Genomic DNA, 27,066 nt, shown 5'->3' with positions numbered 1-27,066 from the left:
ACTTAGACCCTGTGGGACCATTTAGAAAAGACACTTATTGTGCCCATGCTCATGTCCCCACTGAGAAAATGAGGATTATTGGACATTCCTTGAAGGGTTGTGAGGATTACAGGAGAGAATGATTATAACATAGCAGCTGGCATTTTTTTAAAAAAAGCCTTTATTAAGTACTGGGCATTGCACTAAGCCTCACATTCATTATCTCATCCAATTCTCATAACAACCCAGTGAGGCAGATACCATAATTATCCCTGTTTTCAAGTGAGAGGACTAACTAGACCCCAGAGAGGATAGGTAACAAACCCAGAGGTATGGAGTCCCTGGAGGAACTGGGAATCAACCCTGGGAGTCTGGTTCACTCATGTGCTCTTCATCCAGTGCCATCTCTCACATACACTTAGACCATGCGTTCAGTCCTCCTCGTTCCTGGGTGGCTTACCTTTGGGTCACAAATGTGCACACTTCTCATTAAGGCTCTTCATTTTCTCTAATTCCTCAACATATCCTGTATTTGTCATTCCTTAGCTTTTTCTTTTGACATTCCCCCCCGCCCCACAACTATCAACCTGTGAGTCAATATAAGGAAGAAAATGGGAAGTTATTTTCCTTAGAAGTTTATCTACTTTTGTTTCTATAATAGAAAGTCAATACATGCCTTGAGCTAATACCAGGCATGTGTCGATTATGCTATGGAGTCCTGCTCTGAGGGTTCTCCAGACACAAAGACTGGAATCAATCACAGTAAATTCCATATGCAGGTTGCTTTCCTCCAGTTAGCTTTGTAAATTGTTCAGCACTCACATGAATTTTTTTTTTTTAATGGTCATTAAAGTATTCTTTAGCTAGGTCAGCCAGAAGAGGTTGCTCCAAATTTTTGAATAAGCACTAGAACCCTGAAGGGTTAAAATACTTGGGTCACTTTTGGCTACTGGCTTTTAGTTTTTAGCACTGATCACTAGCAGGAAAACCTCCCATTTTTCATCTCTCTCGAGTTATTAGATTTCTGTTTTATATGTGATCATAAGTGTTTGGAATGGATGCATAATCTGCTAGTAAGTTGATTTTTTTTTTACTCTGAAGGTACTTTTACCATATGAAAGATTGCCAAGAACAAAATGTATATGCCATGCCAAAAAATTAGTCTCACTAACCTGTTCATTATAAAGGAATTGCTTTAGCATTTCTTCACATCTCCCCATTCTGTTCCTGTTGGCCACTATTTTTAAGCCAGCATTGCTGCCTTTTCCTTACCATATTTCTCCACACAATCAAGTCACAAATGTGGCGATGTTTAGCAAGATACAAAGGTAGGTCATTTATTCTGTAATCCCCCAAAGTTCACTTGAGTAAGGATGGCACCAGAACCTTGATATTCTTCTGACTGGATGAGTGCTGATTAGAAGATAAGATACACCAGACAACTTCAGTGAAATGGATGACCACTATACATACCTGCAGAATCACACTTATTATAGTTGTCCTGATTATATATTTTAAGCATGTCTGTTCCTCTCGACAGAGAAGTCCTACAGGAAAGTTTCCATGTCATATTTGCCTTTGAATTTTCAAGCGCATTGCACGGTTCTTGGCAGATAATTTATTGTCACAATATTTGCTAAATGAATGAATGGTCATGATTCAGACTTATTTTTAAAATAAAAATTCTGTTCTGCACAAGGCACTGACGTGGTCTTTTTGGCAACATTAGATTTGGAAAACATATCTCCCACTTAACCACGGAGGCATGAACATTGTGTGTTGACCACATCCTGGGGATAAATTCTATAGTTTCTCTGCTTTAATCATTATTCTTGGTCAATATCCGGCATAGAGTGAAACCCCACAGGAGTTACTAAGTCCTTAAAAATACCTCATCAACTGAACCCACACACAGAATATCTATTTCAAATGCACTGCAGTCTTTTGGGCTTTAAGGCAAATGTTTTCTCTCTGACCAATAAAATATTTTTCCTTTGAATTGACTTTATATATATACATTTTCCCCAGTCTTGGTTGTCTTTACTTGTTTATATTTTACCATTATTTATTGTATCTATTCATATGGCAAGTCACTTTGAATTCTTTGGAAAATGAGATGGGATATGACTAAATAAATTTTTAAAATACTGCTGTCTTATGTAGGTGAATGGGATTCAAATCAGAGACTTCGGGAGGAGGTGGATGAAAGTTCTTTCTCTCTTCCATGGTCTACTCCATGATCCTGGGTAGGTCGCTTAATTCACATTACTCTTTGATTCTGTTAGTTGACGTAACTTGTTGAAAAATCGTACCTTCAAAATAGTGACTGGAAGGCTTTTTTTTTTTTTTTTTCTTAAAGAACAGTGACTTAGTCATCATACTAAAAAGAACCAGTCACGCCTCCTCAGCAGTTCTTTCCAGCCCCAAAAGAATTGTGTTTTGTTCTTCAGGTCCTGAGGGACAGAATGCCTCATGAAGACATTCTTCTTACTTCTTGGAAAATCAATTAATAAAGCAATAGACTACATAACTGGTATCTGTGGGGAATACAAGAACAGCATGAAACAGCCTCAAGGGACTTCAGGTTGACAAGGAACAGAGCTTGGCACTCAGCACAGGAGAGCAGTAGAAATAGATCTGCACTTGGAATCAGAACACCTGGGTTTGGCCATGCTCTGGGATCTTGAGCCTTTTACTTAATTTTTCAGACTTTATTCCCTTGCTTGTCAAATAGAGCTAATAGTGCAGCTGCAGTCAAGATTAAGTAAGAGAATGAACGTCAAAGAAGCTTACCACTTGTACAATAATATCGGAGTACATGCTACAATGAAGAAATAGTGTTTATATTTAATACAAAGTGATGGGCATTGAAGAGAACATTGGAGGTATACAGACCTGGATTCATACGTCTTTACTAGTTGTCTGGTTTCAGGCAAGGTACTTGACACCTATGATTCTCAGTTTCTTAATCTGTATAATGGGTACAGATGGAGCATGGTAGAGCTCCTAGGAAAATTGGTGGCAAAGGACAGAAAGCATGAAGTGGAGTAGCTGGCATAAAGTAAGCACTGAAGAAGTAAAAGATTTCATTTTGTGATTAATATGGCTTAACGATAGAGACTGTATATAACTTGGTGCTTAATTTTGTTTGCTTATAGCCTGTGGGTAGTGTACAAATTCAGAGAAGAGAAATATGAACTATATTTGGGGTCTCGTTAGAAAGACTTCATGGAAGAAGGGTGATTTGAGATAGACCTGGAAAGATGAGTAAGCTTTGCTTAGGTGGAATAACCAGTAGCGTTTACCCAAATTGGTTCTCTGGGTGTAGACAGCATAGTTATGATCACGCTTGAATTTTTCCTGGTCATTGTATAGCACCTAGCACAGGAGCTTGGAAATTATTTACATACATCTGTCACTCTGTGGATTCCTGGAAGAAAGGAAACACATTGTTTTAATCTTTGTGTTCCTTAGTAGTGGCTTTCAATCCTGACGGCTCTCAACTCCATGAATATCACCTAGAGAGCTTTTAAAACTACCCATGCTGAGGCCACATGCCAGTCTCACTACACAGGACTCTCAGGGTATTAACCTGGGTATGATGGTGTTTTTAAAAAGCCTCCCAGGCATTTATTACATAAATCCAGGTTGAGACCCATTTCCATAAAGCATTAACTACACATGAATAGATGGTGTTCATTGTTGAGGTGGTTGTATGGAATGGAATACGCTGGAAAACACACTGGACTGGGATTAGGAGTTGCAGGTTCTACCTGTAGCTCTGCCCTGATTGCTGGTGGTCTTTGGCCTCCCTAGGTTCTGTGTCCTCATCTGCTAAATAGGGAGGCTGGACTCTTTCTTTCCTCTACAAGCCCTGATGTCTATGATATAGCCAGCAGGCATCATCCCCGTGGTCCCCATCTGGGGAGCCAGGCTAAGTGGTGGAATCATGGGGGTGCTCCTCTTGCTTTCCCCATAAATATACTTCTTTCCTTCCCCTACCAGCCCCACCCACAGGCACATGAGAGGAGCTCAACAGGGACATCTGAAAACTGTTTTCCTCTTTTCCCAAGAAATGCCATAACATCATCAATCTGTGTTTGTTTTATTTCTAATGAGGGAAATGTGCCCTTCTTATTGGAAACACCTTGTGGAAAGAGGCAAGAGCCTCGCCCTGCAGCCTGGCAGCCGAGAGCAGAGCTGCCGGCTGCACCCCACCTGTCCCCACAGCCGAGACTGACACAGCCCCAAATATTTTTCATACGTAAACCTTTGGGAAGTTTCCTAGGCACACAGTGCAGACTAGGCCCCGGTTGCTGTTTCTGGCCAAGGTAACATAAACCACATGCCTGGAGAGGAGTCAAGGAGAATATAGTTCCCCCAGAGGCAAAACACAAGTGGCACCTTCTTGTCTTAGTCATGACTCCTCCTTCCATGGACCAGGCACTGGTCAAACCTGTAGAGTAATTGCAAACCTCAGAGCTGAAAATCACTGTGAACTTGGGCTAGGCCCCCTAGTCCTCCTTAGAAGGCAGCTATGCATTTTTACTCTGAATAAACAGCACAGGCGGCTAGAAATTAGAAGGACAGTAGTACATACCTGGGGGATTTCATTTGGCATCCTAGCTTCTTATTATGGATTTACCGGATAGGAGCTAGAGTGCAGACAGCCTGTTCCCTGGTCCTTGAGCTCTTTCCTAGGTCCTGGAGCCATGTTGGGTAGGAGCTGGGAGCCAGGCTGTCTTGTCCGCCATGCTGGTAAGAGTTTTGAGGAGGGACCTCTCCTATGGCAGGTCAATGGGTGGTAGCAGCAGCCAGTCTGAGAATAGAGCATCCTGCAAGGATGAAAGTAACAGCCCTAGAATCATCTAGAGAACAATCCCTGGATTTCTGGTGATTTTTAAACAACATTTCTTTTTAGAGACTCATTTGAGCTCTAGTTAAACAATGCCGCAGAAGGAGCTCGGGGTCCAGAAGCAGAACAAATTCTTCCTATCCAGTTCATTGCTTCATATCTAACCCCATCATTTCATGTACTCAGAACCTCAGCCTCCTCATCTATGAGAAGAATGGTATAGCCACTGCAGAGACAAGGATTATCTTATAAATGAGTGGGCTCTGATGCCACGCTGCCTGGGTTTGAACCCTTCTCTACCACATTGCAGCTCTGTTGGGCAAGATGCTTCTTCTTCCTCTGCTTCACTTTTCTTATCTGTAAAATAAGATTAGTAGGGTCTACCTCATAGGGCTATTGTGAGGATTAAATGAGTTAATACTTGTAAAGCTCCTAGAATAGTGACTGTACAGAGTAAGTACTCAGTAAAAGGAAGAACATTAATTGTGCATTACAGCCCTTCACACAGTGGCTGGCGTAACATACATGGCCAGAGACTGCCAGTTATTATGACTACTAGAACTATTCACCCAGCTGGGGAAGGAACATGTGTCCTCATCTCTCATTTCCTCCCTCAGACTTCCTTTTGTGATTCAGATATGAGTCTACTGAGGTATCATCCTGGCCCTGAGGGAAGAGAAGGAAGAGTTTGGGGACCAAGCCAATAGAGCAGTGACGTCAGACTAGCAGCTCTGGCCCCATGGGAGAGCCCAGGCCCAGGAATGGCTGACCTTTCCACAGAAAGGAGAAACCACAGCAGCCCTCACTTTCCCTGGGCTCTCACTGAGTCATGCTAAGTCATTCTTGGGTCTCACTCCATGGAGAAAGATGTTTCTACAGAAGACAGAGAATTTGGGCCTAGGTCCCCAGGCTCTATGCTCAGACTAGGATGTTCTGATGGAGGCCTGGGGGAAGGATGGAGTGGGGTCGAGGGGTTCAAGCTTTCTGGGGGCTTCAAAGGCCCTCTGGTAGCTCTGGATGAGGCTGGGTATGTATTTGAAAATGAAAGTTCTCTTCTGGGGTCAGAAGAGGAGGACAGTTAGCAGACTCTGGTTGGCTCTATAGCATAATTGCTATTCTTTTCTCTAAAATTAGTCCATGCCCTATTCCTAGAGAAAGGGACTTAATTTACCTTTATTTATTCTAAAAATATTAGAGTGGCAATATATGTCAGGCACAGTGCTAGGGAATGACTTCAAAGAGAATTTCATGAAATTTTAAGTAATTAATAGTAATTTCAGTTTGTAATATAGGTTCGAATATGGGTTCGAAGTCCAATGGGACACAGTAGATGGGAAAATCACACAAGGCTTCAAGGAGGAAATGATGTTGGTTTCCAGAGATGGACCCATGTAAGTTAAAATTCCACCTGCTACTTTGTGATCTTGGAGAAGTTATTTTAATCAGTCTGAGCCTTGGCTTCTCCACTTGTAAAATAAAGACAGTGGCACCATCTTTAAAGATTTTGTATGTGGACTGAGATAAATCATAGAATAGTGTGCCAGGAACGCTGTAATTAACAAATGGCAGCCATTTTTAATCAGTGAAAATCTGCATATGCCTAAAAATTCCATGGGGGAGTTTTTTGCAAAATTATGGCATAATTACTATTCATGTTTTTATTTTATTGACAGTTGAATCTGAGTCTATAACCCTGCAGTGAGGATCATTGAAGATTGTTAGGTTTGCCCAAGATCCACCAAAATTCCAAGTATTCAGGAGTGAGTTCAGGTGGTGAGTCCCTGTGCACATATGGCCAGAGCTCATGAGCCAAACTTCCACATATGCATTCACATGCCACTTCTGTCCATGGCAGAAGGCTGCTACAGAAGCCTAGCCTTATAGGAGGTCTTATGGGGTCATCCACACAGGCTGGCTACATCCTGAAGTTACATGGAGAAGAGAAAGAGATAGGATGTCTCAGCAAGACTCCAGGACATTCAGTTCATAAACCATGTGATTCTGTCTGTGGAAACCTCTGTCTCTATAGTGAATGAAGGATCTCCTGTATAATGAATGACCCTTCCCCCAAACTATCCAACTAGTATCTATAGAGCATCAACTTGTGTCAGGCCTGTGAGTTACATGTGGTTGCCACCTCTATGATTTCTGTATAAAATGAGAATAGCAGTAGCATTCTTGAGAATAGTTGCTTTAAGCCACTCGGCAACAAACTCCGATATCTATAAGTATTCTTGGTTCCTTCTGCTTTTGCCATTTTCCACCAGTTGTACGGAACCTAGTCTCCATTTTTATTTGTTGAGATCTCTTCCTCTCCTCTCATGATCCAGACTGTGCTGTATCTTGAAGAGACTTGATACTCATTTAACCAAAAAGAGACTTGAAAATGGACTTGGGTGTAGCCAAGACTAAATGGAGTTCACTCCTCACTCATCTCCTCTTTCCGTGCACCTAGGATTATGTAATTGTGAGTTCTCTTATGGCAGTTAGGGATTAATTTATGTGCACTGTACAGTTGTGACTCAGAGATTGTTGTTTTCAATGAGCAATCTCCAACTAGAATACACACTCTTTGTGGTCAGGCATCATGTCTTTTCATTCTTTCATGGTCCAGATTTCTTTCAAGGGTATCATTAAAACAAGTCTCAAAAAACAACTCCCTAAAATAGGGCCAAAGAATATTTGACACCTGCTTGGCTATAATGCTACTGAGAGAATGTAGTAGTTATAGGAATGTTATGGATATTCCTAAAATGCCTATTATTCAAAGCTGGCTTAGAATATGATAGGATCAGGTTTGGTCCTCACCTACCTCTCCATTCATCTCACATTGTACCCCTCCTCACTCTTTAATCTCAAGAGTTACTGGTTCTCTTGAAGCACTTCACAGATGCTACTTTGTACACATTTTTCCCTTTGTCTGGAATGTTTTCTCCACCCTTCACTCCCCCCACACATACCCTGCTCACTTTTGCCAAATTAACTCCCACTCACTCTTGAGAATTTACCTCAGTTACCACTTTTTCAATGAGCCTCTCCTGATTTTCCTCCCTACAGAAAAATCCTTTTATTTCTCATACTCTTGCTGCACATTTACTTACTCTTCCTTTAGGGAACTTAATACCTAACACATTTGCTATGTAATTGACCAGCATCAATATCAGACTTCCTCTCTAGAGAGTAAACTCCATGAGGGCAGGGCTTGTGTCTGTTATTCATTCACTACTTCTTCCTTAGTACCTAGCATGTATTAGAAACCCAATAAATCAAGAAAACAAAGAGGCAACCCATGGAATGGGAGAAGATATTTGCAAATGACAGTACAGACAAAAGGTTGATATCCAGGATCTATAAAGAACTCTTCAAACTCAACACACACAAAACAGACAATCATATCAAAAAATGGGCAGAAGATATGAACAGACACTTCTCCAATCAAGACATACAAATGGCTATCAGACACATGAGAAAATGTTCATCATCACTAGCCATCAGGGAGATTCAAATTAAAACCACATTGAGATATCACCTTACAGCAGTTAGAATGGCCAAAATTAGCAAGACAGGAAACAACATGTGTTGGAGGGGATGTGGAGAAAGGGGAACCCTCTTACACTGTTGGTGGGAATGCAAGTTGGTGCAGCCTCTGGAGAACAGTGTGGAGATTCCCCAAGAAATTAAAAATAGAACTTCCCTATAACCCTGCAATTGCACTCCTGGATATTTACCCCAAAGATATAGATGTAGTGAAAAGAAGGGCCATCTGTACCCCAATGTTTATAGCAGCAATTGCCACGGTCGCCAAACTGTGGAAAGAACCAAGATGCCCTTCAACGGATGAATGGATAAGGAAGATGTGGTCCATATACACTATGGAGTATTATGTCTCCATCAGAAAAGATGAATACCCAACTTTTATAGCAACATGGACGGGACTGGAAGAGATTATGCTAAGTGAAATAAGTCAAGCAGAGAAAGTCAATTATCATATGGTTTCACTTATTTGTGGAGCATAACAAATAGCATGGAGGACATGGGGAGATAGAGAGGAGAAGGAAGTTGGGGGAAATTGGAAGGGGAGGTGAACCATGAGAGACTATGGACTCTGAAAAACAATCTGAGGGTTTTGAAGGGGCAGGGGGTGGGAGGTTGGAGTACCAGGTGGTGAGTATTATAGAGGGCATGGATTGCATGGAGCACTGGGTGTGGTGCAAAAATAATGAATACTGTTATGCTGAAAATAAATAAAAAATAAATAAATAATAATAAATCTTTTTAGTGAATTATTTGAGATGAATGTTGACATTAGGTACAATTAGTACCTAATTATTTAATGAGAATCTAATATGGGAGAATGTGCTGAGGTTAACAGAGGATAAGGAGAAAGAAAAATGTTATGAGCTATTAAGGTGCTAACAGCAGAAATTATATTGGGTGATGGCAGAGTAGATAAAGGAGCAGGTGAAGCGAATATGGAAACTGAATAATGTTAGAAAGCAATTAGTATATATCTGTTAGTATACAGAATGGAATAGGCTTAACTCATGAGGGTGAGGAAAGGCAGGTAGAGGTGATAATAGAACTGATGTTTTAGAATGTCAACTAGTGGCCCAATTGAGTAAAAGTTTATTGATTACTTTTCAATTACTGCATAACAAATTACTCAAAACTTAGTGGCTTAAAACAACACTTATTGTCTCACAGTTTTGATGGGCATGGTTTATTTGGGTCCTCTGCTCTGAGTCCTCACAAGGCTGGAGTTAAAATCTCATCTGAAGGCTTGACTGGAGAAGTATCCACTTCCAATTTCACTTACATGGTTGTTGGCAGGATTTGGTTCCTTATGAGCTACTGGACTGAGGGCCTCAGTTCCACACTGGATAGTAGCCAGGGACCCCCCTTTAGTTCCTTGCCTTGCAGGCTTCTTCACAGGGTAGTTCACAAGGCAGCTGGCTTCATCAAAGGGAGCAACTGAGAGGGCAAGGAGAGTAGAACTAAAGGAGAGAGAGCAAGACAGGAATCACAGCCTCCTGTAACCTCATCTTGGAAGTAACATCTTATAATTTTTGTGGTACTCCATGAGTTAGAAGCAAGTCCCTAGATCCAGACCATACTCAAATTGAGAGAATTCCAAAGAAGTCATAGATTAGTGGGGAGGGGACTATATTTCAGACACTGCCTAACCCAGTCTATGATGGCTGGTGCCAGTTAGAACTGGAAAGAAGAATAAAATTATTATGTTTACATTTCAAGGGTTAACTGTGTTAAGGCTAATTAGTAGGCATAAGAGACAAGGTGAACAAGGAGAACATGGCTCAGAGTCCTGCACATGGTATAAATTCAAGTGGAAATACTGTGATAAAGCATTACTTTTTGCTTCAGTCCTGTCTTGGGAAGTACCACCAAGACAGAGAGAGAAAACGGTGATAAAGATAGGAAGAGATACAAAGGAGATAGGCAGAATTTTGAGATAGGTACACTTACCAAACTCATGCTCTGAGAGCAGGCATAAGCACTGAGAAGTCTATTGTTCCTCTATCTCACAAGATTCCTGCCATACTCCACTACTTACCACCTCTGTGGTCTTTTCTCCAGCCTCCCCCAACCTTTTTAAAAACATATTTTGTTTATTTGAGAGAGAGGGCACTAGAGAAAGAAAGCAAGCACCAGTGAGGCAGAGGGAGAGGGAGAGGGGGAAGCAGGATCCCAACTGAGTGGGGAGCCTTGTATGGGGCTCAATCCCAGGACCCTGAGATCACAACCTAAGCTGAAGGCAGTCACTTAACAGACTGAACCACCCAGGCTCCCCATCCTCACCTTTTTAAAGCTTTATTCATCTTTAGAGAGAAATTGAGAGGGAGAGAGAAAGAAAGAGAGAAAAAAGAGAGTGGGGGGAAGGGCAGAAGGAGAGGAAGAGAATCCCAAGCAGACTCCTTGCTGAGTACAGATCCCGAAGTGGGGCTCAATCCCATGACCCTGAGATCACCACCTGAGCAGAAATAATGAGTGGGACACTCAAACAACTGAACCACCCAGGAACCCAGGCCAGCCACGTTTGAAAGTCAAGAGAAGTGCTGGTCACATAAAGGGTCACAAGGGTATTTTGTTGCTACCCCAAGATGGTATTCCTATTGTCATTAGGGGCTGTTTGTTTTGTTAACTCTCTTCTGAACATGTGCTGATAAGACTGTGACCAAAAGAGGTCAAGATTGAATAAGATTACCTCAAACGGATAGCAGAAAGCTTTTGCAAAGAAGCACCATTATTTTGACGACAATCTTTTCTACCACAATTTCTTCTTATGGGTGAAAAGAATTATGTATATAAATCTTTCTCCCCAGGCAACATTGTAGCTTCCCAGGGTTATCAGAGCTAGATTTGATTCAAATGAAATTGTATGCACTGCAGCATGTGGAGAGAATTGTAACTGGACATCAAAGGAGAAATTCAGAATGGTTATAGGAAAATTCTGCTTCCTCTGGTTGTCTGCCAATTAATACATTGGCCCTGTCAAAAGGACATGGATTAAACTCTGGAAGATGAGCTTGGAGATGGGAGGTTGCTCTCTGGCTTCTGTGACAAGTGGGTAGCCTGCAGGTTTTGAGAAGAGGTGAAGTGAAACCAAATTTATGGTTCACTTTGCAAATAGTAGAGGATTGCCTAGATCAAAGAGAAATAATCTGGAGGAGTATGCTTCCTCATCTTGGCACCAGAAAGAATTCCATTTGTATTTTTACAAGGATTGGAACAATTCAGAACCTGACTACTGGTCTATGCCATAGAGTGAGACTGTGGGTCTCTTTCTGGGTAGAACATACCAAATGTCTGCGTTCTTGAGATGCTCTGGATTCATTTAGATCTCATGCCTTTTGATCCCCTTACTTTTTCCCCAAGGATAAAGGTTTAATGTGGAGGAGGGTAGAGGAGCGCTGGGATCTGATTTCAGCTCTGCATTGATTCAAATGGTAATCCTGAGCAAGTGATTTAACTACTTCCATGAACCTTGGATTTCTCACTTGGTAAAATGGCAAAAGTAATACCCACAGTTCTTACTGCTCATAGAGTTACCATGGAGATTATTATTATAGGTAAAAGCTACTTTATAAAATATAATATGTGAACCCACCCTTTCCCCATGGTCATCTTCATTGCACTGATTTCTTATTTACCCACTTATTTGTCCAACCGTTTATTCCCACCAAAATGAGCTCATTTTCCCTCTTATTGGCCTTAATTGTTTTTATTCCTTTTCCCTCTCACATCCATCCTTGCTTTCGTCCTTTTATTGTGTTCCTTAAGTATTTCCCTTACTCATTAATCTTTTGTTCTCTTTACCTGTCCATCTTTTCCATTGTCTGTCTTGACTTCTTGGTCAGTTCCTGCCCTCCATTCCCTTACTCTGTCCTGTGTCCATTTCACTCCTTCTCAATACCATATTCCATCTCGAGTTGCCCCAAAGAATTGCTCAACTTCCCATCTCACTGCTGGGCTGACCTTTGTATTGGGAAGCATCATTGAAGAGCCCTGCCCCCAGAACCACGATGATGAGCTTTGTGATCTGAGAAATGAGTATACTCACTAACAAACTATGATACTATGACTTTATATCTCCCTTTTGCTGATGAAAAGACCTATCTTATCTACATTTGTCAAAAGTATAAACTTAACAAATAGCAATAGATAAAAACAATGGACTACTTATAATATGTAAACACTATTTAATTTAGTTATGTGACATAGTATTATTTGAGGGTGAAATGCAATAAGTAACATTTCCAGGGCAATATGTCCAGAATTAAAATCCAAGTCTGTGCTCTATACCTTCCATCCTACTGACTTCTGAAAATTGTTATTTTTGTGATGGACCAGGAATCATCTGACAAAAGAAGGCACAGCAGATGCATAGATAGAACAATGTCCTTAAGAGAACAATGGAATGCAAGAGGACTTGGTCAAGAGGACTGATATATTTCTTTCTTTTTTTTTTTTTAAGGTTTTACTTATTTATTTGAGAGAGAGGGAGAGAGAGCACACAAGCAGGGGGCAAGGGCAAAGGGAGAGAGACAAGCAGTCTCCCTATTGAGCCACGAACCTAATGTCAGGCTCAATCGTAGGACCCTGAAAACAAGAACTGAGCCAAAGTCAGATGCTTAACTGAGCCACCCAGACACCCCTTAACTGATCTAAGAACCTAAATGGGCAACAAAGATATGCCAAGATTAGGGATTTATCTTCCTCAGGACTAGGATTACCAGATTTATAAAAATACGAGTCACCCAGTAAATTTGAATTTTAGCTCAAACAACAAATAATTTTTAGTGTAAGTATATCCCATGCAATATTTGGTACATACTTATACTTTAAAAAATCGTTGTTTATCTGAAATTCAAGTTTAACTAGCCAAACTGTATTTTATTTGGCAACTCTTAGAGCCCTCAAATACTTTGCCTTTTCTGCCATGACAGACCTTGTTTTCCTTTGTGATATAGCTAGTTTTTAGCATATTTCCATAGTCCTTAAAAACACAGAGTAAAACTTAAGCTTTCTAACTATGATTAAAAATTCTGATGCAATCCAAGAAAAGATATATTTGACTATACAAAAATCAAAATGTTTTAAGTGGCAAAAAACACCATAAACCAAGTAAAAGACAAATGACAAATTGGGAGGAAATACTGTGAAATATCACAGATAATGGACTAATATACCTAATATTTAAATAACTTTTATCAGTTCTGATAGTTTTTTGGTGGTATCTTTAGGGTTTTCTATACGTAGTGTCATGTTTTCTGCAAATAGAGCTTTACTTCTTCCTTACCAGTCTGATACATTTTATTTCTTTATGTTGTTTAATTGCTATGGCTAGGACTTCCAGTACTACGTTGGATAAAACTGGTGAGAGTGGGCATCCTTGTCTTGTTCCTGACGTTAAGGAAAAAGCTTTCAGTTTTTCACCATTGTATATAATGCTTGCAATGGGTTTTTCATAGATGGCCTTTGTTGTGTTGAGATATGTTCCCTCTAGACTTTGTTGAGGGTTTTTATCATGAATAGGTGTTGTATTTTGTCAAATGTTTTGGCATCTATTGAAGTGATCATATGGTTTTTATCCTTTCTCTTATTGATGTGATGTATCATGTTGATTGATTTGTGAATACTGAACCACTCTTGCAATCCAGGAATAAATCTCCCTTCATCGTGGTGTATGATTTTTTAAAAATGTATTGCTGCTTTTGATTTGCTCATACTTTGTAGATTATTTTTGCATTTATACTCATGAGAAATATTGGCCTGTAGCTCTCTTTATTTATGGTGTCTTTATCTGGTTTTGGTATCAGGGCAATACTGACTTCCTAGTACGAATTTGGAAATTTTCCTTCCTCTCCTATTTTTGGGAATAGTTTGAGAAGACTAGGAATTAACCATCTTTAAATGGTGGAATCTGCCTGAGAAACCATCTGGTACTGGACTTTTGTAGTTTTGTAGCTTTTTGATTTTTTGATTACTGATTCCATTTCTTTACTAGTAATTGGTCTGTTGATACTTTGTATTTTTTTTCTTGATTCAGTCTTAGACCACTGTATGTTTTTAGGAATGTATCCATTTCTCCTAAGTTGTCCAATTTGTTGGCATATATGTTTTCATAATATTCTGTTGCAAGTGTTTATATTTCTATGGTGTTGGTTGTTATTTCTCCTCTTTCATTAGTAATTTTGTTTATTTGAGTCTTTTGTTTTCTTTCTTTCTTTCTTTCTTTCTTTCTTTCTTTCTTTCTTTCATCAGTCTTGCAAGAGGTTTTTCAAGTTTGTTGATCTTTTCAAAGAACCAGCTCTTGGTTTCATTGACTTGTTCTATTATTTTTTTTAGTTTCTATATCATTTATTTCTGCTGTAATTTTTTTTCTTTTAAATATTTTATTTGTTTATTTGACAGACAGATCACAAGGCAGAGAGGCAGGCGGGGTGGGGGGGTAGTAGCCTCCCCACTGAGCAGAAAGCCCAATGTGAGGCTTGATCCCAGGACCCTGGGATCATGACCTGAGCTGAAGGTAGAGGCTTTAACCCACTGAGCCACCCAGGTGCCCCATTTCTGCTGTAATCTTTATTATTTTCTTCCTTTTGATGGGCTTAGATTTTGTTTGCTCTTCTTTTTCTAGCTCCTTTAAATGTTAGAACAATAAAATATTTAGGAACAGACTTAACTAAAGAGGTGAAAGACCTGTACTCTGAAAACTATAAAACACTGGTGAAAAAAATTCAAGATGACATAAAGAAATGGAAAGACATTCCATGCTCATGGGTTGGAAGAACAAATGTTGTTAATATGCCCATTCTACCCAAAGCAATCTACACATTTAATGCAATCCCTATCCAAATACCAGTAACATTTTTCACAAAACTAGAACAAACAATCCTAAAATTCCTATGGAACCAAAAAAGACTCCAAATAGCCAAAGCAACCTTAAAAAAGAAAAACAATACTGAAGGTATCACAATCCCAGATTTCAAGCTATATTACAAAGTAGTAGTAATTAAAACAGTATGGTACTGGTATCAAAATAGACAAATAGATCAATAAAATAGAACAGAAAGCCCAGAAATAAACCCACAACTATATAGCCAATTAATCTTTGATAGCAGAGGAATGAATAGATAATGGGAAAAGACAGTATCTTTAAGAAATAGTGCTGAGAAAACTGGAGAGCCAGATGCAAAAGAATGAAACTGGACCACTTTCTCACACCATATGCAAAAATAAACTCAAAGTGGTTTAAAAACCTAAATGTGAGACCTGAAACCGTAAAAATCCTAGAAGAGAGCACAGGCAGTAATCTCTCTGACATTACCTAAAGTAACATTTCTTTAGATAGGTCTCCTAAGGTAAGAGAAACAAAAGCAAAAAATAAACTATTGGGACTACATCAGAATAAACATCTTCTGTGTACAGTGAAGGAAATAATCAACTAAACTAAAAATGAACCTATTGAATTGGAGAAGATCTTTGCAAATGACATATCTGATAAAGGGCTAGTATCCAAAATATATACAGAACTAATACAATATCCCCCCAAATAAATAATCCAATTTAAAATTGGGTGGAAGACTTGAACAAACATTTCTCCAAGTCATCCAGATGGCCAATAAACACATTAAAAGATGCTCAACATCACTATCAGCAGGGAAATGCAAATCAAAACTATAATGATATATCACCTCACACATGTCAGACTGGCTAAAATCAAAAACACAAGAAACAACTGTTGGTTAAGAAGTGAAGAAAAAGGAACTCTCTTGCACTGTTGCTGTGAATGCAAATTGGTGCAGCTATTGTTGCAAACAGTATGGAGATTCCTCAAAAAATTGAGAATTTTTTGAAAATTTCTTATGCCCCAAGAATCATGCTATTTGGTATTTATTGACAAAACAAAACAAAAACAAAACATACTAATTCAAAGGAATGGATGCATGCACCCTTATGTCTATTGCAGCATTATTTACAATAGCCAAACTATGGAAGCAAATGACATGTCTAATTGATAAATGGATAAAGAAAATGTGGTGTGTGTGTGTGTGTGTGTGTGTGTGTGTGTTGTGTGTTGGAATACTATTCAGCCATAAAAAAGAATGAAGGCTTGCCATTTGCAATGATATAGATAGAGCTGGAGAGTATAATGCCATGTGAAATAAGTCAGAGAAAGACAAATACCATATGATCTCACTCATATGTGGAATTTAAGAAACAAATGAACAAAGAAAAAATAGAAAGACAAACCAAGAAACAGAGTCAATTGCAGAGAACAAACTGATGTTTACCAGAGGGGAGGTGATTGAGGGGATAGGGGAAAAAGGGGATGGGGATTAAAGAGTACATTTATCATGATGAAAAACAATGAAATAAAATGATATTAAAGAATAAAAAACTTTTAACAATTGAGGAAAAACACAAAATGCTATAGGAAAATGGACAAAATATATAGATAATTCACAAAAGGAAATAAAATGGCCCTTAAACATGCAAAAAGGATGTTCATCTTTAGTCATAATACGTAAAGTGCAAATTAAAATCACAATAGGGGCACCTGGTTGGCTCAGTCAGTTAAGTGTCTGCCTTTACCTCAGATCATGATCCCAGGGTCCTGGGATCAAGCCACACATTGGGCTCCCTGCTCAGCTGGAAGCCTGCTTCTCCCTTTCCCACTTCCCCTGCTTGTGTTCCCTCTCTTGCTGTATCTCTATCAAAAAAATAAATAAAATATTTAAAAAAATAAAAGAATTATGCTGATAATCTTACCTAACAGACTAGCAAAAATTCAAAGGCTTGGAAATTGACTCTTGGAAATGCTGTGGAGAAACAAGCTCTCTCATACATTGCTAGTAGAGTGGAAAATAGTAAATTTTCTCATGAGGAGGAATTTCAAGGCATGTAATAAAAATATATATATATATATATATTTTATTTATTTATTTGACAGACAGAGATCGCAGGTAGGCAGAGAGGCACGCAGAAAGAGAGGACGGGAGGCAGGCTTCCTGCTGGGCGGAGAGCCCAGTGCGGGGCTCGATCACAGGACCCTGGGATCGTGGCCTGAGCCGAAGGCAGAAGCTTTGACCCATTGAGCCACCCAGGAGCCCAAAACTCATATTTTTAAGTGATCAAATTGTTAAGTAATCATAATACCCCCATCTCTGTCTCTGTCTCTCACATACAAGCACAATCACACACAAACTTGCAAGCAAAAATATCAAGAGCTAGTGACAATAAAACAGTTTGCCATTAAAAAAAACCCACAACTATATTATGCATTTACCAGTAATATTAATTCTAATAATTTGCTCTGGGCATACATGTACAATAATAAAAAAATACATATACACAATGTTATTCAATGCAGCATTATTTATAGTGTATAAAAACTGTATGTATATATTATATATAAAGTATAAAAAACTACATAGATATCTAAGAAGCTTAGTTGAAAGATCCAATTACATATTATAGTCGTATACAGTAGTATACAGCTATCAACATGAATGAGGATGAACAAATATGATGTAATTTCCAGGTGATAACATTAAGTAAAAAAGCAAAGAACATATAAAGTATGTTAATTTTTGCATAGGAAAAAAGAGTTTTGACTTTGTAAAGCATGTGAATGTTCTACGTATTCAAAAATTAAAATGAAATCAATAAGGGAAAGGAAAGAAAAACCTAAACCTGAAAGTAGAAAGAAACAAATTGTATTTCAAATAAATATGATAACCACACTGTATGGAGAGGGAAGGAAGGAAGGATGTTATATACATAGAACTATTTCCTAGCTCTGTTGAAAGGACTAAGAATGAAAGATGCCCAGTAGCAATGATTTTATTTGAAATCCAAATCTTGGTCTCCAACACTGTTAGCCACTAAAAGTAACCAAGGCTTTCTCTGGATAAATTGTTGACTCCAGGGAGGGAGCAGAGTAAGTAAAATATGAGTCTGGAACATGTTTTTATTCAAGAATGTAAAAAAGCATTTTTTAAAAATCATGAGGTCTTGTCACAAGAACCAAAGTGCTAGCTAAAAAGAATTACAACTAGCCAAATCTGGGATAATTGGACCACCAAAATACTTAAATACAATAATGAATTATAAACCATTAAAAAAATTAAAAATCATGATACTGATAATAAATACATAAATGTAAGTAAATTTATGAACACAATTTTTTTACTATATATCCATAGTCTTGACCAAAGTTGAGTATGGAAGGTGAGGCAGTAAGAATTGAGAACAAATTCTCAACTCTTTGGTTCCATTTCAGCAATGATTTAGAGACACTGAATGCTTACTAGGTCCCACGCTTTGTGTTGCAATATATATTAACAGTATCTTCATGATTCTCACAATGAGACACTTTACAGATGATAAAAGCTTGTCCAGCATCTTATAATAAATGGAGGAGGCATGATTTTACCAAAAATTATGCTTTTTCCATTATGTCATGGCACACCCCAAAAGAAAAGAATGATTTCTAAATAAAAGCATCCCACAGATGGGATTTCTTTTTTCTTGCCTTTCTTTCTAAAGGATGTAGTAAAGTGCTAGGGATGATATTAAATTTCTATGGTAAAGACAATAATGACATGAATTTAATTAGGTCTCTTGGGTTTGCAAACCATGGTCCACCAACTTCATATACTCTCTAGGTGGAATTTCCTAACTTTCCCCAGGAGGTGCTAATTGCACAACAAAGAAACCCCTGAAGCCAGAAGGCTGAGTTCCATCCCTGACTGCAGTTTACTGGCTGTAAAAGTGTACTTCATAGGGTTGTTTCAGGGGTTAAATGAGATAATGTACACATAAGTACATACAGATGTAAGTGCAAGTATTACTGCTTCACTCAGGTCTCTATGCTCCCCAACTCTTCTATGGTAAAGCAACCCCTTAACTCACTAAGAACAAAACAACACTTACAAACCACATCAGTGAAGAAAAAGACCTTAGTGAGATCCAGTGACACCCACTGTTTCCTCCAACACATTGTGCAGAATGTTCCTTTCTCAGCAAGGAGTCCATCAACTGCAATTAGGTCAAGAATTCTAAAGCTCTAGAGAGAATAAAGGGGCAGAAGCTTGGCAGTGATTTTCTCCAAGGCCCACAATCCTGAACCAGATGTGGTTAGTCTGCGTCGAGGACTGAAGTCCTCATCGTGGTTCTGTCACCAACATTGCATGATCTTGTCATCACTTTCCCTGCATTGAGCTCAGTCCCATTATCTGAGGGCAGGTGCTATACTTCCTGAGACTATGTTAATCATAGTCTTCTTCTCAGATCACCTCTAGCTGAAACAGCTGAACTGCTTGTTAAAACACACATATTCCCCAGATCCCACCCTGTGGCTCCCAAATTCAAAACCCCTGGGTAGGCGCCCCTGAGTGGTTCAGCTGGTTAAATGACCAACTCTTGATTTCAGCTCAGGTCATGATCTCAGGGTGCTGGCATGAGCCCTTGTGGGCCTCTGCACTTGGGGGAGTCAGCGTGAGGATGCTCTCTTCCTCTCCCTCTGCCCCTCCCCTCCCTGCTCATGCATGTATATGTACACTCTCCATCTCAAATCAATAAATTGAAAAAAAAAAAAAACAAAACAAAAAACTCAAACCCCCAAACCCCAACAACCCTGGGCAAAGGATCTGGAATCTGCATTTCTATCCCCTTTCACCAAGTAATTCTAATATAAACAAATTTGAGAACTATTGACCTAAATGCTTTTTCAGATAAAGAACTCTATGGTCTAGATCAGTGCTTTTTAAACTTTTAAATTTCTAAAGTACAGAGGGTTTGCTCTGCATTACTGAACTCCCAACTGCTGTTACTCATGATTTCTGGATCACACTCTAAGTAACAAAGCTTTATGCGATATGACACCGTCATAGAGATTGGTTTGCTCTTTGGGATGAAAAGAATATAGATAATGGCAAAGGGTGGGAGGTGGCTATAAGCATGGAGAGAGACCTCAAAGATTAGCTTGGCTTGAGTGAAGAAAGTTGATTGATGCATCACCTTTGGGTGACTTTGCTCCCTAGGAAAGAGAAGTCACAAATTTCTAGAGAGCCAACTTGGTTAAGTCCGCCACTCTGTTACTTCCTAGCTATGTGATCTGCCGTGTGTGATTTAAGTTCTTGGACCCTTAAGTTATGAATCTGCAAAATAGAGACCACAAAATACCTGAGAATTGCTGTGAAAATTAAATGTGATCACATATATAAAATTCCAAGCCCAGTGCAACAATAGCTATCTTCTAGGGTTTGGGGGGACACTTCCTAAGCCTTTACATAGTTCCCTGTGTGGGACTGCTCATTGACACCTGTCCCTCTCCCAAAGATACCCACCACCTGGAGGGTAACCACCTCTCTACCACTAGAAAACTCTTGACTTTCCCAGACTGCTGAGTGATTTATTACACAGCTGCTTTCCCAAACTTGGAAGGCTGATGGCAATGGTGCTGGAGACAGATGGGAGAGCTGGAGTCCAGTTGCTTGTCAGTGATGTTCAGTGGACACATTTATAAGGCTTTCACACTATTCTGGGCATCCTCCATGATTAGCCAGACACCAAAGCCTGCCTACTGCACACCACATGCCGGCAAAGTAAGCTGCATACACACCCATGCTGGCCAGACCCTGGGGCAGCATAGTCTCTCTCTCCTGCTTCCTTTCATTATTTTCTATGTGGTTGTGGTCAACATGCCACCCGATTTTTCATGTGAAGTCCTTTAAATTTTTTTTGACAGGCACTACTGTCCCTTTCTCCCCCAGATAACTGGCTAAAAAAGAGTTGCAATAATACCAACTTACTGTGGAGAGTTTTCATCTCTCTTCATAGTCATTTGGAGGAGTTATCAAAAAATATTTCTTTAGCAACTGCAATTTGCTTAGCAGCATTCCAGGTGCTCGAAGGAACTTATAACCAATTGCTTGGTCAGGCTATATGAAGCAAACCATGAAAGTGGCTTTCTTTTCCACCTATTGTTACCCCTTGTGTTGTCTTCAAGTTTGACTGTATATTGGAATCACCTAGAGAATTTTTGAAGAAATACTGATCTCTTCAGGTAATCTTTGTCTTTGTGATAAAACTTTTCTTGTCTATTATTTTGCAGACTATGTATATGCCCTAAAGAGTATAATTTAGTTTGCCCCCCTTTTCCAAATAAATAAAATTACATTATATGATAAAAAAAATACTGACCTCTGAATCCATACCACAAATTCTGACTTAATTAATTTGGATGCTGCTTGGACATTGGGAATTTTAAAACCAGATAAGATTGAGGATCACTGTCTTAAGAATTAATAAAATCCACACAATATTCCTGTTTCAATATTTTTCTTTTTAAAATTTTTCAGCATTGCAAAATTCATTGTTTATGCACCACACTCAATGCTCCATGCAATATGTGCCCTTCATAATACCTGTCTCAATTTTTGATAACCATTTGTTGTCAAGACCACCATTTACAAAAACTTTTCACCAAAATAATCCATGTCAAACCTCAAAACAACCCCTTTAAACAGTCTGAATTTGTATATTATTTGAATATTTGTATGTTAACCTCAATTTGAATACTTTTGAAAATTAGAGCTCTCAGAGAGGTTAAATAACTTGTCCTGGGATAGACAGCTGGTAAAGGGAAATGATCCTTAAATCCATGTGTTCTGGCTCCCACTATTCTTTCCACCACTTTGCAAGTCCCTTAATTCAGAGTTTGTCACTGGACAGCATTCATTAGACCATAACACATCTCTATCTAGCTTGTATAAACATGCACAACAAAACCCCTCTGATTTCCTTATTGTCAGATAAAAGAAATCTTAATAAAGAAAGAGAAACAGTGTGAATGAGAAGACAGGACCTTCCTGGTTTGGTGGCCAATACATGCCCTTGACATATGTAATTCAGCATGGTACTAATTGCAGAAGTCAGTGTATGCCAGCCAAAGGCTGGGTACCCAAACTCATCTCCAAGAGCCATAAATCATCTTGGGAGAGAGGCCACAGCTTCTTCCTTCTGTGATGAAAGACATTCTGAGTTCTCTGAAAGGTTACAAAGGTCCTCATCTGAAGACAGAATCATCTGTTGATTCCCATAAGTATAGATATTAGATCAAAGGGTGGCTTCTCTCCCAAGCTGACATAACAATATGTTGATCTGGACCCTCCATGCCTGAGTTATTCATAGGAAATAACATAAATGCTTTCTAAAACTATAACTCCTTGGAGACATGAAGTTACAATTTTATCCACAACTCCTAAACACAACTCTTGAGTGTTTTATTACCAGGATGGAATAGAGCAGTACTGGCTAATAAAACAGATTCTTGACAATTTCTCTGAACCTTATCAGGGATCCCAAAGTTTAGGAGTCATGCTCTTGTCTCAGGCCAATGCCACAACTAATGGGAAGCTTATGGTCAAGGGATACCTATTGATCCATGAGTCAGTATGGGACAGAAACTTAATTAACATGGCTTTGGTCCAGTTAGGCTTCCATGGACATTTGGGCTTCAGGAAGACACCACCTAAGTAAACCACTGTTCATTCTAAAAATAGTTGTTTGAATTAATTTCCCCATACAGTCTGCAAACATTCTATTATTCTAATCAGTTTGTATATATAGGGTCTCACCCATAAATGAAAGTATGGATACATAATGAAGAAGAGAGAAATGACATAAATGAAGAAGAGAGAAAGATCACAAATGGAACTGTTAAAATTACTAAAATCACTTTAAAAGCTCAAGAGTTTTAAACATAAAAAAATGACCTGAAAAATGAAAAAAAAAAAGACTAAACCTAACAAAACTATATATTAATTGAATCTTTAAATGCAATCAAAACCATATTTCTCTTCACAGTTTCTCAGTCTCAGAAACCCGGGACACAGGTCTCCAAATGCAGACATGGCAAATTCCCTTTTGAAATGATAAACCTTTGGCAGAGTCAGCTACAAAATTTGTGGGGCCCACTGCAAGATGAAAGTACAGACCCTCTGTTAAAAATTTGTTGAAAATTTAAAGATGGAACTTCCAAGGAAGATGGTAGAGTAGGAAAATCCTAAACTCACCTTGTCACAAAGATACAACAAGATAACAACTGTATCAGTGTACATACCTCAGAAAACGACCTGAAGACTGGCAGAACATACTCATCACAGCTAAATGTAGAGAAGAGGACACACTGAAGAGGGTAGTAAGGGCATAGACACCATTGGGAGCCAAACAAAGGGAGGAAAGCCATGGGTCTGACCCCCATACCAGGCACCCTAGGCATGGAAGATCTGCATGGGGAGACAGATCCCCGTAACATTTGGCTTTGAAAGCCAGAGGGGTCTAACAATCAATGGGGCTTAATACCTGGAAAATTAAAAATCAGCAGGCTCAGTTCTAGGAAAGCCAGGAGGGCAGAGTCATTGCCTTAAAGAGACAACACAACAAACAGCCCCTCAGGATACAGCATGTGTCACGGCCAGCACGACAGATTGACCAGGAAAACATGAGGGCTAAGAGGATGGTGAAAAGAAATTAAGAGACAAAGAGATGGGGGCAGGAGGGACACTGAAGATGATGTCCAACAGTGCCAATTTTATTCCACATCTTACAAGCATTTATAAGGCAGACCACAATAGGAGGAGTAATACATCAGTACCTAGTCAGATGACTGCAAGTTTCTATAACAAGTTTACATTAATTACAAGCAAACCTTGTGATGCCAGGTAGTCTCCTCTAAAGCCATTAGCAAAACAATCAACCAGGGAGTGGATATGGGAAGTACAGGAACAAAAAGGACCTCTAAGAACTCATGACCCTGATCACATTGTTCCCTTCTGTAGGGAGAGTGTGTGGGAAGTCACGTAGGTGAGTGCACGACACATAGCACAGACCCTTTTCTCAGTGTCACTCAACTTTCCCTTCCTTAACCTTGTCAAGGTGTCTGGACTTTGAAGGAGACACAAGTCAGGGCCTGGTTTGATCCTCGACTCCAACCATGCCATAGCCTCCAACAAGAATGGAAGCAGCAGTTTGAAAAATCCCTGGGATATATGGGAAGGGGATTTATTTACTGATCTCAAAGCCTGTGCTGTAGAGGTAGGGATTTGGGGGAGACCTCTCCAAGAACAAAAGAGTAGGGAGGCCCCACTTCCCTCTCTCACACCCCAGCCTACACACATAGACACCTTTGGGAACCAGTGCAGCTCCAATACTTTCCACCAAGTTTGCTAAATTTGCTCTGTGCCATTTCTGTAGATCCACCCTCTCCAACTGGGTAAGTCTCAGCACATTTTTTTGCAGGTTACTGAAGGTCCCCTCAAGAAGACCAGAGTGGATCTTGTTGGCATTGTGCGGACCACCCCTGCATACTCCTACTACTAGCCCCTTCCAATAATCCCTTGGCTGGAGCCCACTCCAAGTGATGCCACAGGACTGGCAATGTGAAAGCAGCCCCAACAGAAACTAACACCTTTCCAAAGTGACTCCTGCCACCAGGGAGAGGGGCAAAATAACCATCCACACCAGCCCAACTGTGGCGCCAGCATTTGCCTTACAGTTCAGCCCTACTGTTAGGGAAATGTCAAGTCCAGGCAGCCCCCTGATTGGTCCAGTAAGACAGGAACCAAACCCTCCTCCTACAGGCAAAGAGAGATATTGCAGATGACTGGACTAAAGGCAAAAGTGGGTCAGCCACAACAGCAGGGTGCCAACAACACACATAGGAGACACCCCTAAAGCACCAGGTTCTGATGAATAGAGGACATTGCACTATAGGGCACTACAGGACCTCTTCTTCATAAGGACACTACTTTCTAGAGCAGGTGACATAGCTTACTTTCCAGAAACACAGAAACACACAAAGTGTTGGATAAAATGAAGAGACAGAGGAAACACCCCAGTGAAAGAATAGAACAAAATCACAGCAAGGAGCAAAATGAAACAGAGATATGTGATAGGCCTCATAGACAACTTAAAGCAATGGTTTAAAAAAAGAGAGAGAAATGGTCATAAAGATACTCAGTGGACTTTATAAAAGAGTGGAGGACCAATGAGATCCTCAAAAAGGACATAGAAAACATTAAAAAAATCAGAGATAAAGAACACAATAACTGAAATTAAAAATACACCAGATGGAATAATTAGTACACTAGAGAATGCATGAGAACAGATTACTGACCTGGAGGACAGTAATGGAAAGCAATCAAGCTGAACAAGGAGAGAAAGAGAGAAAAGAATAATAATAAATGATTATTATGAGAGAAAATAATAATAAATGAGGCTAAGTGAAGTCAGAAACACAATTAAGTGTAATAACATTGGGATTATAGGGCTCACAGAAGGAGAAGAGAGAAAAAAGGATGTAGAAAATTTATTTAAAGAAATAATAGTTGAAAACTTACTGTGTCTGGGGAAGAAAGCAGAAATTCATATCCACGAGGCACAGAGTCTCCACAAAACCAACCCAAGAAGGTCCACACCAAGATACATAGTAATTAAAACAGCAAAAAGTAGTGATAAAGAGAAAATTTTAAAAGCAGCAGAGAACCCGAGTATTTATAGCAGCAATGTCCACAATAGCCAAACTACAGAAAGAACTTAGATGTCCATCAACTGATGAATGGATAAAGAAAATGTGGTATATATATATACACAATAGAAAAAAATGAAAAAAAAATGAAATGAAATCTTGCCATTTGCGATGACGTGGATGGAACTAGAGGGTATTATGCTTAGCAAAATAAGTCAATCAGAGAAAGACAATTATTATATGATCTCCCTGATATAAGGAAGTTGAGAGGCAACCTGGGGGGTTTGGGGGGTAGGAATAGAATAAATGAAATAATATGGCATCGAGAGAGAGAGACAAACCATAAGAGACTGAAACTCATCAAACAACTGAGGGTTGCCAGGTTGGGGGGATAGGGAGAGAGAGGTGGGGTTATGGACGTTGGGGAAGGTATGTACTATGGTGAATACTGTGAAGTGTGTAAACCTGATGATTCATAGACCTATACCTGTGGGGCTAATAATACATTATATGTTAATAAAAAAGTAAAAAATTATATAAAAGCAGCAGAGAAAAGCAAATAGTTACATATGAGGGAAACCCAAAAAGGCTACCAGCTGATTTCTCAGCAAAAATTTTCAAGGCCAGAAGAGACTGGCATGATATATTCAAAGTGCTGAAAGAAAAACCTCTGTAGCCAAGAATACTCTATTCAGCAAAGCTATTATTTAGAATAGAGGAGATAAAAAGGAGTTCCAGGCAAATAACAGTTAAAAGGATTCATGACCAGCCATACAAGAAATATGAAAGAGTACTCTGAGTGGAAAGGAAAAGCCATAAGTAGGAGTAAAGAAAAGTAGGAATCACAAAAGCAGTAAAATTAAGTATACCTTAAAAAAAGTAAATCCCTTGGTTGCAAGAGATTAAAAAAATAAAAGAATGTAAAGTATGCCACCATATGCCTAAGACATGGAAGGACGAGGAATAGAAATTGGGTTCAAACTTAAGTGACCATCAACTTAATATAGACAACTATATGCACAAGACATTTTATATAAACTTACTGATAACCACAAATCGAAAACTCATAATAGATATGCAAAAAAGAGAAAGGAATCCAAGTATTTCTTTACTGATATTATTTCTTTATGAAGCCCACTGTGAGAGAAGAGAACAAGAGAAGAAAGGAACAGAGAAG

At 39.2% G+C, this 27,066-nt stretch overlaps 1 long non-coding RNA gene across 1 annotated transcript in view; it reads left to right on the top strand.

Moving 5' to 3' along the window:
* The window catches only part of LOC131998729 (uncharacterized), a 64,073-nt gene that overhangs the window by 10,297 nt on the left and 26,710 nt on the right, over positions 1-27,066 (top strand). The window contains exon 2 of the long non-coding RNA XR_009398840.1: positions 2,143-2,225. This is a non-coding gene — a long non-coding RNA (uncharacterized LOC131998729). The remainder of the gene's footprint in view (positions 1-2,142; positions 2,226-27,066) is intronic.

This window comes from Mustela nigripes, chromosome 13, assembly GCF_022355385.1.
Source record: "Mustela nigripes isolate SB6536 chromosome 13, MUSNIG.SB6536, whole genome shotgun sequence".
Taxonomy (NCBI): Eukaryota; Metazoa; Chordata; class Mammalia; order Carnivora; family Mustelidae; genus Mustela; species Mustela nigripes.
This window is presented reverse-complemented; position numbering and strand designations above follow the sequence as displayed.